This window comes from Salvelinus alpinus, chromosome 22 (assembly GCF_045679555.1).
Source record: "Salvelinus alpinus chromosome 22, SLU_Salpinus.1, whole genome shotgun sequence".
Lineage (NCBI taxonomy): Eukaryota > Metazoa > Chordata > Actinopteri > Salmoniformes > Salmonidae > Salvelinus > Salvelinus alpinus.
The window spans coordinates 25946420-25958984 of NC_092107.1; the positions used below are offsets into that span (position 1 = coordinate 25946420).

At 44.4% G+C, this 12565-nt stretch overlaps 2 long non-coding RNA genes and 1 other non-coding gene across 3 annotated transcripts; all 3 read left to right on the forward strand.

The window, feature by feature from the left end:
• The first annotated feature begins 4131 nt into the window (after positions 1 to 4131).
• Positions 4132 to 4857, forward strand: LOC139549313 (uncharacterized). Its single transcript, XR_011669864.1, has 2 exons — positions 4132 to 4262; positions 4498 to 4857. It is a non-coding gene; the product is annotated as an uncharacterized lncRNA (long non-coding RNA).
• Positions 4858 to 5380: 523 nt separating this feature from the next.
• On the forward strand, positions 5381 to 5457 carry trnae-uuc (transfer RNA glutamic acid (anticodon UUC)). The gene has a single exon. It is a non-coding gene; the product is annotated as a tRNA-Glu (tRNA).
• Positions 5458 to 7711: 2254 nt separating this feature from the next.
• On the forward strand, positions 7712 to 11198 carry LOC139549795 (uncharacterized). The gene is made up of 5 exons (XR_011669940.1): positions 7712 to 8917; positions 9705 to 9803; positions 9979 to 10149; positions 10267 to 10433; positions 10553 to 11198. It is a non-coding gene; the product is annotated as an uncharacterized lncRNA (long non-coding RNA).
• The last annotated feature ends 1367 nt before the right edge of the window (positions 11199 to 12565 follow it).

Here is a 12565-nt window from a genome sequence, read left to right on the forward strand (position 1 = left end):
GTGTGCCAGTTAAGGGTTAAAACAAAAATGTTCAACATCTGGAGAGGCCCGAGGAGAGGTTTGGGAAACCCTGCCCTAAAGGAACCCCAAGGGAGATGCCAAGACTGAGATGTCCCTTCTGGGATTTCTTAACAGACTTATCAAGGCTAGGATCGTAACACTACTTCCTCGGTTCAGAAAACACAACCTGTGGTTCTCTATCTCAAATCCCTCATGCCTTAACAGAACATGCTTTTGACCCTCATACACTATCCTACTTCTGCTCATCAGAGTAGCAAATGGTAGGAGGGGGTATTGACCTGAGGTGGACTTGAAGCCAGATCGCTTGACCCTAAGGAAATCACGCTACACACAACAACCCAAAGAAGTAAGAGCCTTATCAAGGCTAGCGTCATTCAACTTGTCAGGCAGCATATGACTACCTTGTTAGGATATTTCTAGCTAGTACCAAATGCAGTTGCAATATACTGACCAATTTTAGCTGGCTCACTGGCTTTCATTTCAATGTAGGAGTAAATAAGGTAGTGCAATAAAACGTTCAAATCCTCAGACCGATTGACTGTAACCTAAGCCTGTCTTGCATGCATGAACTCTTAGGTTGCATGTGTTGAAAACAAATACAACATGTTATATTAGTCCCAAAATAAGAGGAACCACAGATAATTTTAATTAAAACCACATAGTTATGCACATGTAATTTACTGACATACCGTGGCTTGCGAAAGTATTCACCCCTCTTGGCATTTTTTCTTTTTGTTGCCTTACAACCTGGAATTAAAATAGATTTTTGGGGGGTTTGTGTCATTTGATTTACGCAACATTTCTACCACTTTGAAGATGCAAAATATTTTTCTTTGTGAAACAAACAAGAAATAAGACAACAAAAAAAAAGAACTTGAGCATGCATAACTATTCACCCCCCCCCAAAGTCAATACTTTGTAGAGCCACCTTTTGCAGCAAGTCTCTTGGGGTATGTCTCTCTAAGCTTGGTACATCTAGCCACTGGGATTTTTGCCCATTCTTCAAGGCAAAACTGTTCCAGCTCCTTCAAGTTGGAAGGGTTCCACTGGTGTACAGCAATCTTTAAGTCATACCACAGATTCTCAATTGGATTAAGGTCTGGGCTTTGACTAGGCCATTCCAAAACATTTAAAAAGGTTTCCCCTTAAACCACTTGAGTGTTGCTTTAGCAGTATGGTCATTGTCTTGCTGAAAGGTGAACCTCCTTCCCAATCTCAAATCTCTGGAAGACTGAAACAGGTTTCCCCTCAAGAATTTTCCTGTATTTAGCGCCATCCATCATTCCTTCAATTCTGACCAGTTTCCCAGTCCCTGCTGATGAAAAACATCCCCCACAGCATGATTCTGCCACTACCATGCTTCACTGTGGGGATGTGTTCTCGGGGTGATGATAAGTGTTGGGTTTGCGCCAGACATAGCATTTTCCTTGATGGCCAAAATGCTCCATTTTAGTCTCATCTGACCAGAGTACCTTCTTCCATATGTTTCCATACGTGTCCCACGTGCCTTTTGGCAAACACCAAACATATTTGCTTAATTTGATCTTTAAGCAATGGCTTTATTCTGGCCACTATTCCATAAAGCCCAGCTCTGTGGAGTGTACGGCTTAAAGTGGTCCTATGGACAGGTACTCCAATCTCCGCTGTGGAGCTTTGCAGCTCCTTCAGGGTTATCTTTGGTCGCTTTGTTGCCTCTCTGATTAATGCCCTCCTTGCCTTTTGGTTTTGGTGGGCGGCCCTCTCTTGGCAGGTTTGATGTGGTGCCATATTCTTTCCATGTTTTAATAATGGATTTAATGGTGCTCCGTGGGATGTTCAAAGTTTCTGATATTTTTTTATAACCCAACCCTGATCTGTACTTCTCCACAATATTGTCCCAGACCTGTTTGGAGAGCTCCTTGGTCTTCATGGTGCCGCTTGCTTGGACTTTATTTAACTAATTATGTGACCTCTGAAGGTAATTGGTTGCACCAGATCTTATTTAGGGGCTTCATAGCAAAGGGGGAATACATATGTGGGCACCACTTTCCGTTTGAATATTTTTGAATGTTTTTAAAACAAGTTTTTTTTTTCATTTCACTTCACCAATATGGACTATTTTGTGTATGTCCATTGCATGACATCCAAATAAAAATCCATTTCAATTACAGGTTGCAATGCAACAAAATAGGAAAAACGACAACGGGGATGAATACTTTTGCAAGGCACTGTAAAGCAGGGGTTGGCAACCTTTTCTGCGGAGTGCCAATTTATCCTACCATCCAGACTGTATCACATCCGGCCGTGATTGGGAGTCCCATAGGGAGGTGCACAATTGGCCCAGCATCGTCCAGACTTAGCCGGGGTACGCCGTCATTGTAAATAAGAATTTGTTCTTAACTGACTTGTCTAGTTAAATAAAGGTTACATTTATTCAAATTAAATTTAAAATTTAAAAAAGTATAACGATCTGCGCGCCAGTTATGATTTTCATATGTTCATTACAACTAATTGTGTCTATTGAATATCTAATTGCCCACAAACGGAAGAATTCAATAACTCGCTAAACAGAGGTGATTTCCAATAGCACCACGGGCTTGATCTTGTGACACAGATTCTCTTGGAGAATGACACAGTGACATTTATCCACGCAGTGGCCAATCTTATCTTCAATCAGCTTTACGAATCCTTTATGTTTCACCACCATAGCGGGGGCACGGTCAGTTGTGATAGCGAATATGTTTTTAATATTGACACCTCTCTCCTCAAAATGATCTGTGAAGGATTTTGCTACATCTTCTCCTTTAGTAATACCATGCATGGGTTATAGACAAAGCAGCTCCTCGCGTACCTGCTCTGAGTCACAGTATCTTCCAACAACTGCCAGATGTGGAATGTCATTCACATCCACACCCTCATCAAGAGCCACACTAAACACAGGTGCATCTTTTAACGCTACAGTTTGCTGCTCCTTTACATTTTCAACCATCTCGGTAACGCACCTTTCAACAGTTCTGGCAGACACAGGCATGTCTTTTATCTTTGAGATGATTGTCTTTGTTAGGCCATCCATCAAATAAAGCCTGCGAACTACTGAGGAAAGCCTCCTTGATATATTCCCCATTAGTAAGTGGTTTTCCATGTTTAGCAATGCACTGTGCAACTTTGTAGCTCCCCTCTGTAGCTTGATTTTTGACTGCATGTAGATTTCTAAACACACAGCTTTGCTTTTCATACCTGGACACGGCACTAGATTCCTGCAGTTTTGTCCACCTCGTTCTTTAAGTTTTTCTCATGTCTCGTTTCAAAATAATGCCGTACACTTCATGTCCTGAAGTAAAACAACAGTTTTACAACAGAGAGCGCAAACAGACCGATCCTTCTGTAAAACGAATCCATATTCCTTTGTCCAAGAGGCAATAACTTAGCGGACATCTGCCTTATTTTTCTTTGCTGATGACATTTTCCACCCTGAACTTTTTTTAAATAATGAAAGAATGCTTGCTAACTGCTAGCCATGTGAAAATGACTCTCTCGTCGTCAGTGCTGCCTTGGTTTTGAATTTGGCGGTAGAGGCGAGGCTGAACTAATAAAATGAAACTGCTGCAAAATCATGTAAGCCCATTGGTTAATCAGGATTGACATACCTTGGGAACTACAATGTTGCAGTGAATACCAATGCAATTTCGAAACCAATGCATGCAATTTCAATTATTTTCTCCAGTTTATAAAAAATAATAAACTGGAAAAAATAAGTGACATAATAAACCTCCAGCCAAGGCTTAGCACACCACGCCAAAAAATAAATATATATATTATTTTCGGGGGGTGCCAAGGCAAATACCCTCGCGTGCCAACGCTGGCATTAGTGCCTTAGGTTGCCGACCGCTGACATGCAGTATATATCTAATATAATGACATACAGTATATCATAATTTTATGACATATATCTGTCATAGTGGATCTCTTTACCCAAAAAGCACAGTTATACTACTGCCTTTAAGTTGTATTGATGAAGAAATGTAACACATTTTTTATTTAATAGTTTCCAGTACCAGTACCCATCCTCTTGCAGTACCCATGCTCCTGCACTTATCCCCACAAGATACAAGTACAGTATGCTAGAATGCCAAAGCAAATGCCATACCATCCTTAACATTTCTTTTCATGAATTCTGTCATGTTATTATTCAAATTTTTCTTTATCTCCACAAGACTCCCTGATGCAGGACCTACAGGAGCTGATGGGGAGTTGAGCTGAAGGTGTGTGTTTATTGTTTAAGTATTTCAAATTCAATCTGATAGCAACTCCTGCAATACCAACTTTTTAGTCATGCTGCACAATTTTCAATGCATCAGTATTTACAGTCCAAATATATAGAACAATCTGGTATCACATTTTGGTTTCCAGTTTATCTTTTGCCCATGGCTGTGCAACAGCTATATGGTTGTTTAAAGAATGTAATGAATTACTTCCTATTAATTACTCCTGACTCAGGGCGCTACAAGCTGTCCCATTCTGCTCTGAACTGCTCCGGACATCTGAGACGTTGGACAGTAGGGCTGGACAAAGTTGTAAAGAGTGGCTACTGGCCAGCTACCGTGACTGACCAGACCATCTTCACAATGGACCTCTTCAAGTCCTTTAAAGACATGAAGGTGTTCGCCCCAGGATGCTCCCGTCATTTTCATAGATGACCAGCAGGGTCAAATAATAATATGCATGCGAAAGCACATGAATGGTCTTGTGAGGTAATTGTTTTCCTTCATGACTGTTTTTGTGTTATGCAGAAAGGATACTGTAATGCTTTTTAAAAGAATAGAATGAATGTATCATTAAAATATGTATATATTTGTTCATTTTGGCATTATATTATAGTCGAGCAGGTGAATAGTTTTATAATCAGAGCTGCTGTCACGACAAAGTACATGTCCAAGGCTGGTAAGTGTATTATTATAACATAACTAATCCTGAAGAAGGTTTAGGATTGCAAAATAATTCCCTTAAAAAATTTTAACTATTAAGTGGTCTTTATATTTTAGCTCCAGCACACTTCAATTAAGAAGATCAAACTAATTGCCCCTCTCCTTGCCACGGTGGAGAGACTTGCGTACTCCAATTACCCTGAGTGCTAAGCCGGAAGGGGGTTTATAGTCCCGGCAGGTGCAACCAAGCCGGCCAGGTCAAAGGGTAGGAGGCAGACAAAACAGTCCATAGTCCTCCATGTCGGGGGTTGGGCTTGGAGCTAACTACCCCACCCCGGAAAAACTGAAACATTGACATATGGAAACCAAATAAACTGCCCCAAAGCAGAACATTTTCTTGGACACATGTTACTGCTGAAGGGAGAAGCTGACAGTGAAGGACAACTGAGCCGCTCGGTCCCGTGTGGCTCAGTTGGTAGAGCATGGCGCTTTCAACGCCAGGGTTGTGGGTTCATTCCCCACGGGGGGACCAGGATGAATATGTATGAACTTTCCAATTTGTAAGTCGCTCTGGATAAGAGCGTCTGCTAAATGACTTAAATGTAAATGTAAGGACATGTACTTTTTGGGCTTAACTGATGATGCTATGATGATATTATGTTATGCTATGTTAATGATTTTATTGTTGTTGTTTTTTAAAATCTTACACATGACTGTAATTGCAGTCTTTATGTTGATTGGTTAGGCACACAGTAGTAATTTATTAGAATAGCTGACTGAAGATGTTTTTCCAACAGTACGCACAGACATTATCACACTACTGGCAATGGGCTGGAATAAGTGTCACGATCGTTATAAGGAGTGGACCAAGATGCAGCGTGGTATATTTCCATCCTTTATTTGGAAGAGAAACTAAAAGAACAAAAACAATAAAGCGTACAAACGAAACGTGAAGCTCAGAGTAGTGCTCACAAGCAACTATACCTAGACAAGATCCCACAAAGCACAATGTGGAAATGGCTACCAAAATATGATCCCATACCAGGCCAACATAAACATATAATTCCCCTAGATAACCTACCCTTAATCACACCCGACCTAACCAACATAGAGAATAAACAGCTCTCTATGGTCAGGGCGTGACAGTAACCTCCCCCCAGAGGTGCGGACTCCGACCGCAAAACCTGACTCAATAGGGGAGGGTCCGGGTGGGTATCTACCGTTGGGGGCGGCTCCGGTGCGGGGCAAAGTACCAACTCCGCTCGTGGATTCATCGGAGGAACCGGACCGTGGCTCGTCGCCTGAAGAACCAGACCGTGGGTCGTCGCCGGAGGAACCGGACCGTGAATCGTCGCCAGATGCTCCGGGCCGTGGATCGTCACCGGAGGTACTGGACCGTGGTTCGTTCCCAAAGGAATCGGACAGTAGAACGTCGCCGGGGACTCCGGACCGTGGATCGTCGACGGTGCCGGCTCTACCCACTGTGTCGCCAGTGTGCCTTCACAGCCCAGTGCGTCCTGTGCCAGCGCCTCACACTTGCCGGGCTAAAGTGGGCATCCAGACCTCCAGTGCGCCTCCACGGCCCAGTATATCCTGCGCCGGCCATACATACTGTGTCTCCAGTACGCCTTCACAGCCCAGTATGTCCTGTGCCTCCTCCCCGCACTCACCTTGAGGTGCGTGCCATCAGCCCGGTGCCACCTGTACCGGTCCCACGCATCAGGCTCCAGTCTCCAGTACGCCTTCACAGCCCAGTATGTCCTGTGCCTCCTCCCCGCACTCACCTTGAGGTGCGTGCCATCAGCCCGGTGCCACCTGTACCGGTCCCACGCATCAGGCCTCCAGTGCACCGCGGACTATCTCAGGAGGTTCCGGACCGCGGACCGTCTCAAGAGGTTCCGGACCGCAGACCGTCTCAGGAGGTTCCGGACCGCGGACCGTCTCAGGAGGTTCCGGACCGCGGACCGTCGTTGGAGGTTCCGGACTGTGGACCGTCGTTGGAGGTTCCGGACTGGGAACCCTTGCAGGAGGCTCTGTACTGAACCCCCGCTGGATGCTCTGGACCGCGGACCGTCGCTGGAGGTTCCGGACTGCGGACCGTCACAGGAGGTTCCGGACCGCGGACCGTCACAGGAGGTTCCGGACCGCGGACCGCCTCAGGAGGTTCCGGACCGTGGAGGTTCCGGACCGCGGACCGTCTCAGGAGGTTCCGGACCGCGGACCGTCTCAAGAGGTTCCGGACCGCGGACCGTCGTTGGAGGTTCCGGACTGTGGACCGTCGTTGGAGGTTCCGGACTGGGAACTGTCGCTGGAAGCTCCGGACTGGGAACTGTCGTGGAAGCTCTGGACTGGGAACTGTCGCCGGAAGCTCTGGACTGGGAACTGTCGCCGAAAGCTCTGGACTGGGAACTGTCGCCGGAAGCTCTGGACTGGGAACTGTCGCCGGAAGCTCTGGACTGGGAACTGACGCCGGAAGCTTAGTGCGTGGGGCCGGCGCTGGTGGTACCGGGCTGGTGACACGCACCTCAGGACGAGCGCGAGGAGCAGGCACAGGACGTACTGGGCTGTGAAGGCGTACTGGAGACACAGTATGTATGGCCGGCGCAGGATATACTGGGCCGTGGAGGCGCACTGGAGGTCTGGAGCGTAGAGCTGGCACAACGCGTCCTGGCTGGATGCTCACTTTAGCCCGGCAAGTGTGAGGCGCTGGCACAGGACGCACTGGGCTGTGAAGGCACACTGGCGACACAGTGGGTAGAGCCGGCACAGGATATCCTGGACCGAGGAGGCGCACTGGAGACCAGGAGCGCTGAGCCGGCACAACCCGCCCTGGCTGGATGCTCACGAGGAGCTGGCACGGAATGCACCGGGCTGTGGATGCGCACTGGAGACACATTGCGTATATCCGCAAAACATGGTGCCTGACTGGTCCCACGCTCCTCACGGCGACTGTCTTGCTCCAGACACCAAACCATCCACTCTACCTCATCACTCCCCTCAACTATCTCACAATACTCCTCGCTCAGTCTATCCCAATATTCCTCTTCGCTCTCAGACTTGCCCCTCGGCTTCGCCGACCAACCCGTGTGCCCCCCAAAAATTGTTTTGGGACTGCCTCTCGGGCTTCCGTCGTGGTCGTGAACTTCGGAGTCGCCGTTGATCCTCCTTTCTCTCCCGGGCCCAGGATGTCTGCTCCTCCTGGCCACGCTGCTTGGTGGGATCTTCTGTTACGATCTTTATAAGGAGTGGACCAAGATGCAGCGTGGTATGTTTCAATCCTTTATTTGGAAGAGAAACTAAAAGAACAAAAACAATAAAGCGAATAAACGAAACGTGAAGCTCAGAGTAGTGCTCACAGGCAACTATACCTAGACAAGATCCCACAAAATACAATGGGGAAATGGCTACCAAAATATGATCCCCAATCAGAGACAACGATAAACAGCTGCCTCTGATTGGGAACCATACCAGGCCAACATAGACATATAATTCCCCTAGATAACCCACCCTTAATCACACCCGACCTAACCAACATAGAGAATAAACAGCTCTCTATGGTCAGGGTGTGACAATAAGAGGAAGTTTGCCAACATGGATTGCATGTTGGTAAAGAGATATATGAAGGAATTTGGGGGGTGGTGGGCTTTCATTCAAAAAAAAGTTTTTCCTGCTTTCTCATTATTGTTTATCTATTTATACATGTCTAATCTTCTGTCTGCAATCCTGGCTCAGCTTTTTAATATTTTTGCAAGTCATCTTGATGTAGGAAAACATCATGATGACTGTATACCTTAAAGTCAAATCTTTTAGTGTGATTCACTTGAAAAATTTGAACCTTCACCTATGTTATTCCTCAATTTAATTGTATTTTTTTCAGAATGTCAAAAGACTGAAGGAGGAGACCAGCTTCCTTGAAGATAAGTGGGCAGAGCTGGACATAAACGAAGCTATGCTTCAGGAATGGGTTGCTGAGGTCCAGCAGTGGCCTGAAAGTATGTTAGGTTCTGAACAAATAGAGCAAAAACTCAAATTGACAACCAGAAAAATCTCAAACCAAGTTTATTCAACCCACAAACATATATTTATACCTTCCAACTAGGCGGAGTCACTGCCTTGCATGTCTAAGATCCTTCTCTGTTGTTAGGCAGAAACACAGTATGTTCCTCTTACTGGTATTGTCATGGCCTGCTTAAGTCTAGGACTCTCATGGGCGTGGAAGTGTGTGTGTATGGGATAGGACTGTAGTCAGATGGTTTTCGTGTGAGCCCCTATGGCCCACCCCGAAAACTGTGTTTCCAACAGGATCTAATTTTTCAAGTGAATCATACTAACATATTTGATTTTAAGCAGTGTCTTCTCTCTTCAACTGCTGACCTTATCTCGAGTTGAGTACCATTTCCCTCATTGTCCTAGTTCCTCAGCATCTGGCGTGCCTTATCAGGAAGTGAAACTAGACTGCTCCCCTTTGTCTTCTTCCTTAGAAATATCAATATTCAGCAGAATATTAATATTTGAACAGAAAATGTAATTTCTTCACTTCCCCTTGCCTCACTCAGTAACTTTCCATGAACAAAGTTCCTATTAACTCTCAATTGTCCCCTAACATATACATTTCTTATACATGTAAAGTCATCAATACATTCTAATATGATGACAGGAATAAGTATATTTCAAGCCAGAATCCAACAGGTAGAAAAGTGAATGTTTCTCTGTCTCTCAACTTCATAATTGTATTGATGTCAGTGGAGTCATGTTTGTAACTTGCCCTATGTTTGACAGCCAACCTTCAGGATAGTCAGACAGGGCATCTCCAGAAGAATATTGACGGGCTTTACCTCATTGTGAAACAGAGGAAACACTACCTCTACCGTTTGACAGGTAAGCCCCAACAACAATATGACCTCAAACACATTATAAATCAAGCAGTAAAACTGATTTGTGAAAGAAAATGCATTAGTCATTCACAAATCAGTGCCTCTAAAGTAGCTCTGTAACCTATTGTCATGTAATATATCTGAATCTACAGTCAGTCTAATCAGCCCTTTTTATTCAGACGGCAACAAGAGAAGGCATCAGATTCTGAGAAAAATTGTTGAGGACAAGGCAGCCTTGACAACTGCCATTGTTCAACTTCCCACGCAGTAGGCAGAGTTTAGGCTCCCCACAGTGGATGAACTGTTCAATACTGACAACTTTGTGTGGCCATGGGAGAGACCTGGCACCAGTAAGTATATGATAACAGAAGGTACAGTATCTATTGTGACTGAAATTTTACCTTCAGTGTAGGCTGCAATCATTGCTGTTGTTCTGCTATATACCTCTGTGAGTTTACATCTCACAGGCAACAGCCATCTTGCCATCAAAAAGGCAATCTTGGACAGACTGATGTTGGTGAACAGACTGCAGGAGGAAGAGAGACTCCTGGTGCAGGAGATGAGGAGGCACTGGGGAGCCTACAAAGAGCAGCGGGAACTCTGGAGGCACTGTCCCTACAGCTGCAAGATCAGAGTAAGTTGATGTTTATGCTATTTTTGGACTTAACTTTTTGTCCTGCTTTACAAATACCCTCCACAGTATTTTGTGTTGTGGAATTGTAAATAATGTACTGCTTTACATATGACTTTTAGGCAATGCAGTGGAGTTGTCAGAGGGAGGAATGGCCTTCTCTTTCTCCTGAAGAGAAGATTGAGTGAACCGACACAAGACCAAGCCAACACCAGGAACACCTACCACAAGCTGATTCTGGGAGAAGGGGCTATTTTTGATGACTCTGATGTAAATTAAAACTCAGATGAAGATAGAAGTCCTATTGCTGAGAGCTCAGATGACGACTGCTATGCTTTCTGAAATCATACACAACTTCTGCCTCTTTCTCTCGGTCTCGCTCTCTCCCGCAGGAGAGGGAAAGGCCGCCACCACCTCCCTCATTAGCAGCCTGGGTTCCGACATTGACCCCTGACCCCTCACCTTCTGAACGCATCCAGGGAAATGTAATTTGCCTGATGATGTGCTAGTGGAGATTTGTTGCCATGTTTCCTCTCCTCACCACCTCTCCTTCCGGTCCTAGACTATGGCGACATCATCAGCAACTCAGAATGTTGGTTGAGGATCTCTTTACGGAGGAATGTGGTTGTTCTTCATGATTAAAAATATCTGTATATTTTCTATGCTGCTGGGATTAATTTTGAGTTGCAAAGAGTCCTGGTCTCAATGGGACTGCTAAAATAAATAAATAAAGTAAAGGTCTTGATAAATAAATGCATTAAGCACTAACAGCTCTGTGTGTGTGTGTGTGTGTGTGTGTGTGTGTGTGTGTGTGTGTGTGTGTGTGTGTGTGTGTGTGTGTGTGTGTGTGTGTGTGTGTGTGTGTGTGTGTGTGTGTGTGTGTGTGTGTGTGTGTGTGTGTGTGTGTGTGTGTGTGTGTGTTTCAGTTTATGACATAGTATGAATTAATTGTTATGACGTAATAAAAAGTGTTGGTGCCGCATGCTGTAAGCTATTGCTGCCCCTTGCGGCATTGTAAGTACAACATCACCTTTCTAAAATGTCACTTGCCAAATCTAACTATAGCCTATCACTCGTTTTTATGTTTGACTTTATATCAGTTAACGGTGTATCAATGAAAATCTGATGTTGAGTGTAATGTACTGTTGCCCAATCCATATACTTCAGCAGTACATTGTGCCCTACACCATCATTTCAAATGGTAGGACATGTGTCCTGTTAAAGCTTACTGCTGATGAAGGACAATAACGTATGCCTATTTAAAGCAGCATATGATTTGATAGTTGTTTTATCAAAATGTAAATTAATATATTCATGGTATAAAAAAACAGAATTTGACAGTATACAGTTCACAAACTATAGCCTACTAAGATAGGCACCTGGCACAATGCTGGTTGATATAGGTTATGAGCAGTGGATTGGTCTGAACAACTTTAGTAGCCCTAGTGATTTTTTTGTGAGTAATGAGAAAACAATCATCAAAAGTGATGGGAATATTGCATTTTGAAAAGCAAATACTTAGATTGAATATGTAGGCAAGTTCCCACATCAGTGGACCTGCGTGAGGGGTGTCATGAAGAATTAGAGCGTTTTGAAAGGGCTGTTACAGTGTTTCACTATTTAGGTCACGCAGGGCTCCTGTTACCATTTTTAACAGGGAACAACTTATTGGGTTATAGCTTATTATATTGCCAACTGAACTTCAAATAGGCTACGCAATACAGGGCTACTATAGGCCTATGCGATAATAAGGCCATCTTCATAGAGCAGTTAATTACAGGCCTATAATAGGTTAAGTGTAGCTATAGATTAAAATACATATAGGCCTACTTGTATATCATCATAGCTTATATGCTGTATATATAGCCTACCATGCTATTATGTTTATTACCTTACGTGCATTCTTTCTGTAGGCTACCACTGCATCATATTGACATGCGGCATGATTTGCAACAGGTGCATTTATCTTCTTGGGTTAACAGAGGGATGCTACTTAACAGAGGGATATGAAGGTGAAAGCCAAATCATGGCAAAGCTGTTCTATTTGGATAGAAAGTGAGAATTCCGTGCATAATTGTCTTGCTTATCAGAAATATGCTGTGCCGAAAACCATGGCAAAATAGGTACGGTTATGG